This window comes from Trachypithecus francoisi, unplaced genomic scaffold, assembly GCF_009764315.1.
Source record: "Trachypithecus francoisi isolate TF-2019V2 unplaced genomic scaffold, Tfra_2.0 Contig01474, whole genome shotgun sequence".
Lineage (NCBI taxonomy): Eukaryota > Metazoa > Chordata > Mammalia > Primates > Cercopithecidae > Trachypithecus > Trachypithecus francoisi.
This window is the reverse complement of record NW_022681435.1, coordinates 6,550,144-6,556,033: the sequence shown is the minus strand read 5'-3', so window position 1 is coordinate 6,556,033 and position 5,890 is coordinate 6,550,144. Positions and strand designations below refer to the sequence as shown.

The following is a 5,890-nucleotide window of genomic DNA, read 5'->3' as shown; positions in this document are numbered from 1 at the left end:
GCACTGTTCTTGCCCTCCCATCATGAAGGACTGTAAAACCATGCAACATATGAGGCAATGGTTTTCTTGCATCGAACAAAAGGCAGTGCAAAACCATGCTCTTTAAGAGAAAACAATGTATGAACCGCATTGATCACCCTTTCTGCCTGGGGCATTTTCAGGGCACCTTACCAGGAGGTGCAGCTCAAGTCAATGGGGTCTTGCTGGACTGAGATGACACAGCTGAAGCACTGACTGCTGAAGCAGCTGGGATTTGGGAAACTGGTATATCAGAGAAGAGGCAGTTGCACAGAGGGAGACTTGGAAAGTCTGAGTGTGGATTCGCAGCAGGTCTGCTGGGCTGGGTTGTGGGTGTGCTGGAAGAGATCCTGTGAGGCTTAACAGTGAGCTGTTGCTGTGAGGCTCCCAGGGACCGTGACCCCCAGCCCAGGAAGAGTGAAGCAGCCCGGTTGAGCACCTTGGACATTCTTTTGAGACTCCACAAAGGAAAGGTTTTAAAACTAAGGATCAAGCTCCAAAGTAAGCACATATGCCTAAGGATTAAGTTAGAAACTGAAATTGATTACCATAATAAAGAATAAAATCAAGCCTGACAAGCTCAAATGTAACCCCAGTAACTGAAGTGCCTGCCAGAAGAAAACTCAGCACCCTTAAATGAAGATGACATGATCCATTCTTATACTCCAAGGCCTTGACGAATTCAAGTTAATTTATAAGGATTGAGGTTTAAATTGAAAGAATATTTGAACCAGGGCCGATTTTACCCTCAATTAAAGTAATAGAATCTGTAAAGGATTGAGAGGCCATGATCTGCTCACCCAATTGTCCAATTCCTGTTGGGGAATCTTGGGTCTGAAGTAACAATTTGAGTCAAATGGAAAGTGAGTGGTATGCAAAGCACTTTAATTCTGCAAGGTATGGTACAGCTCAAGGTACAGTAATCCTTGGGGGAATAAGGATGGTGCTATGAAAGGCCCAGTGATGAAAGGAGCTTATGGAAATGCTGTATAGGATAAGATTAAAGAATGGGTTGACTTCCAAATTGGGTTGCGTTACAAATAACTGAAGTGATTACCCTGAAGCCTTAGCAGCTTTACTACAATGCAATACTGGAATGGATATAATGAGTGAATGGTCATGTTGTCTTTATTCTTTACATCAGGGATATTGTCTAAGCCTTCCTTTTCCTAGTTTTAATTGATCATGCTAAGTAACAACTTACCTGGAGGGCGGCAAGAGATCACTCCTCTGGTTAAGAGAATGGTTATAGTAGGAGTATTATTTCCCACTAAATCCCCTTTTAATAGTCCTATCTGGTCATTATGCAAAGCAGACACTCTGGAAGTTAGGAGTAGAGGATTAAACAAGATGGTACCTTCATTTGCTTCAGCTGTATCGTATATAGAAAAGACTGTACAGGAAGGGTGAGAGAATCAACGAGGGACTGGCATGTCTTTACAGGCCTAGCTAATGCCTTCCTTTCAATACAGAATTGAAGTCTAGCCAGGCTCTGTTTGCAATCTTTTGAATGGAACCCAGTATACATTTGCTGTTTTCCCAAAGGGATATGTGAAGTGACGGGCATGTTGCCGTAATTAGGTGATGATAAACTTGGAAATGGTAACCATTAAGGACCAGTTAGTGCATTAAATTGGAGATGTCATAATAATTGCCTCCTTCTTGGAAGAATAAGCAAGGGGAGTTAAGAACTGTAGTTACTTATTTGACAAATAAAGGCTGACTGATAAATACAGCTAAACGTCAAGACCCATTGAAATTCCTGGAAATTACATAGGTTGGAACAAACAGGAACATTGTCATTTGGGGTTTAGGGCATGCACTATGGCTTTAAACTACAGATCTATTCTGACAGTTTTATTTTATAAATGAGAAAAGCAATATTTAGACAGTGAAGTTTACAGAGATACTTGAAGGCCGAGGAGAGTCTAAAATTCAAGTTCTGTTACTACCTGTGTAGTAAATGAGTTTTTAATTTGTTTGTATTGTGAAATATTTCAGTATCATGAAGAAAATATTTAACAAATATCCATTCACCCATCATGCAGATAAATAATCCTTAAGTTTTCATATTTACTTGAGATTACTTAAAGAAATATAACATTCCATATGCTATTAAAAATACCTTTTGAAATATTTACTCATTACTCACCCTCCTTCTTAAGAAGGAAATTGTTAATCCTAAAACTAATGTGTATCTTGCCTGCCCACATTTTTACCTTTTTATTATGTATATGTGAATTTTCACTTTCAGTTCTAGTCATCTAGAGATTTATTGATCTACTATTGTGCCAATATCCCAGTATCTGGATTACTTGATTTTTATGGCAAATTTTATTACTCTATAGGGCAAGTTATTCTTCTTTATTCTTCAGAATGACTTGACTATTTCTAGTAGCTCCTTTGTAAGAAGTTTGAAATCAAATCATAAAATTTCAAAAAGTAAACAAAATACACCTGTTGATAATTTGATTGAAATTGCTTTGAATTTCCAGTCTATTGTAGATATTGAGTCTTCTTTTAGTTGCGCATAATCTCCTAACCATGATTTGAATTATATGCCTCAATGTCCACACAGGAGTGTGGTATTAAACATAATTATATGTATTATAAAATTATATTTATATATAATTATATAATTAATGTAAATATATTATATTTATATCTTTTTTTTTTTGACATAGTCTCACTCTGTCACCAAGGCTGCAGTGCAGTGGCGCCATCTCGGCTTACTGCAACCTCCGCCTCTGGGGTTCAAGCAGTTCTCCTGTTTCAGCATCCCAAGAAGTTGGGACTATGGGCACCTGCCACCACGCCTTGCTAATGTTTCTATTGTTTTCAGTAGAAATGGGGTTTCACCTTGTTGGTCAGGCTAGTCTCAAACTCCTGACCTCTGGCGATCCAACCACCTCAGCTCAAAGTGCTGGGATTAAAGACATGAGTCACCATGCCTGGCCTTATTCTGGCTTTATAGAAACAGAATACATACATAAAACCGATTGCAAGCTTTTCTTTATTTTAATGCTGTTTTAAAGTATAGTTTCTATCAAGTTGGGATCATCTCTTCCTTCAGGGAGTGTAAAACCCATCTGTAAACCCACCAGGACCTGATATATTTTCCTCTTGGCAGGGCAATAAAGCACTTAATCAACTTCTGTATGTTTTAAATTATTTTTTATTGAAAACTGCACTGAATGCTAAATGTCCACCTTGCAATAAACAAATATAGTAATGGTAACTCACACTAAAACAAAATATACTACTGATAGCCATTATTTTTCTGTTTAGAACAATTTTAAAGTTTTTCTTTTGTCAGTAAAATAGGAATGTACCTATACAAAGGCTCAAAATAGGCCATCTTTTTAAATAAAAAGACAATGACTCCCGAAAGACTATGAATGGAACATGTAACTAGTTGATAGAAATCTAATAGGATTTGTTAAAATCAATCATATCTAATACATCTGAAGTGTTCTCGTGTAAAATATCACGTGAAGAAGCCTTTATTAATGTCTAAAAAAAGTTAGTTTGTTCATAGACAATCTGACGAGTTACCATAAAAAGTCTTTCCCGAGAAATAAGGAAATGCAGCATTATTCTTCTTGAACCTTTTAGCTCAAGATTTTCCACTCAGTAAAATAGCAGAGGATCTGAAACTGAGAAAGTATATCTGAGTACAAACAGCTTGTGAAACGTAATACTTTTTTTTTTTTTCACATAATCAGAAGGTTTTACTGAGCTTACAACCAACTTGCCGGCTCAGTATGCAGTTCAGGTGTGAGATACTTCTCTGTACAGAAGCCGGTACTGTCTTCAATCCTATGCGTGCAGGTGTCTACCACAGGCAAACAGTTCTCTCCCCATTTTGTAGTCATGTGATCTTCCTCTTAGCAAAAAGAGGTAACTAGCCTCTGTAGACAGATGGGGATTTCCTCTTAGTATTTTTTATTTTGATGTTTGAACTCTTGAGGCAACATTCTGGAGCAGGGTGTTCAGGACCTGCTGTGGCCAAAGGGCTGATAAAGGAAAAAGCTCTATTTATTCTTGGTGATTAAGATGAAAAACTTAAGACACAATGACAGAAGTAGGTCGTCAATAAATCACATCCTATTCTTTCAGCACTTCCGTAAGCAGATGACATCCAGGTTTTAGCTCTTGTAGTTTTAATACTGCAACATCAATAATGCATATGTCCAGAATCAGTTAAAAAGACCGTCAGATTCATTTTCTCCGAGTTCATCCATTTTCCACTATCTCTTGGCCCCAAGTGTATCTGAATGATTACCGACATTCTCTGCTATTGCTCGCTGGGGTGCTCTCGAATGTCCCCGTGTTTTGTGGGCTGGTTGGGAGAGGGCGCTTGGGAAGGATGCGGCCCTGTGGGAAGGTTGTGAGTCACTGAGATGCCTCCAGGGATGATCCCTTCCAAGGCTGCAGGAAGTCCTCCTGGAGCCACGCCCATGCCTGGCGGATATCTGTATGTGGCACTATTGAGCTTGGGATGAATTGCTTGCTGGCCTATTACTGACCAAGGCACTGATGTGACAAAAAAATTCCTTGTTCACACAGTTTCTTAAGTTTTCTGGGATGCGACCTATGATGGTTCGGCGGATCTCGGTGGTAGCCGCCTCCGCTGGCTGTACCTAGCAGGTTGCATGAGGAGTGCAGATGAGATCCTGCGCATCCTTCAATGAACCCTGAGCAAAGCTAAAGGGCTCCAACTGGTGCACGTCAAGAGCTGCCCTCTTATCTTGCCATCATTGAGGGCCTGTGCGAAGGCTTTCTCGTCCACCAGGCCACCACGGGCTGCGTTCACAAGGAGTGCTCCCTGCCTCATCTGGTTTATAGTCATAGTCATTGATGAGGTGGTGGTTATGTTTGTTGAGCTTGCAGGGCAAGGAGACGCAGTCACTGACACAGCAAATCCTGCAGGGTGTAGACGCCCAGGGACCGCTCTATCCCATCCTGCAATAAGGGTCATAAAATATGACGCTGAATCCAAAGGCCTTGGCTCGAACTGCAACCGCCTGCCCTGTGCTACCAAAGCCAATGAGGCCCCAGCGTCTCTCCACCGATGCGAGCCCCTCCCGAGGCCACCTCTCGGATCTGCTCCATGCTCTAACACACGTGCCTTCCGGCCATGCCTGGTACAGTCACGTGTTCCTCCGGTACAGACTGAGGATGTGGCAGATGGTTGAGTTGGCTGTCTCTCACACAACTGCGGACGGGATGTTGCACACAGCAATCCCGAGCTCGCCCGCAGCCTTGATTTGTCCACGTTGTCGTAGTTACTGCCTATCTGCACAATCACTCTCAGGGCCTTGAACTTCTCCAGGTCCTCCCTGGTGCGGGTGACGGTGTGGTACCTCATGGCATCCACGGCTTCATGTAAAACCATCTCGTGGATCTCTTGCGTGGAGTGCGCATCACAGAAGGCCATGGTGGCCAGGTCCTTTGGGATGGGCATCTCCACGGTGCAGTCGCACAGTCCAGCAGTGACACCCGGGGCGGGGATGGAGTGCAGGGGACCGTTCATGACCTGGGGGCGGATACATTCACAGATTCGGTGCACTCGCTGTCTCTTAACTTTGTGCTTGTCCACACTGGCCATTCTTTGTGGAACTTTGCGACTCAGATCAAAAGGCAGGGCAGTCCTCTAAGAACTTGGGGAACTCGCAGGAGTCTGCGCGCATGACGCCACTATGAACCCAATATAAATCTGTCCACAAACTCTGTAGGTCACACTATGGGCTGTAAGTCTTTTTAAGCAAATATGGCTTCATTCATTCAAAACCACTTAAGGTGATGAAACCCATTTGCTTGCAACTGGGCCACCATTGCTCATTCAATCAACGAACCTCACTGCCACCCC

General features: G+C 42.1%; 1 pseudogene; it reads right to left on the bottom strand.

Annotated features, from left to right (window-relative positions):
• Positions 1 to 4,315: 4,315 nt before the first annotated feature.
• LOC117098855 lies at positions 4,316 to 5,629 on the bottom strand (annotated as a pseudogene).
• Positions 5,630 to 5,890: the final 261 nt, after the last annotated feature.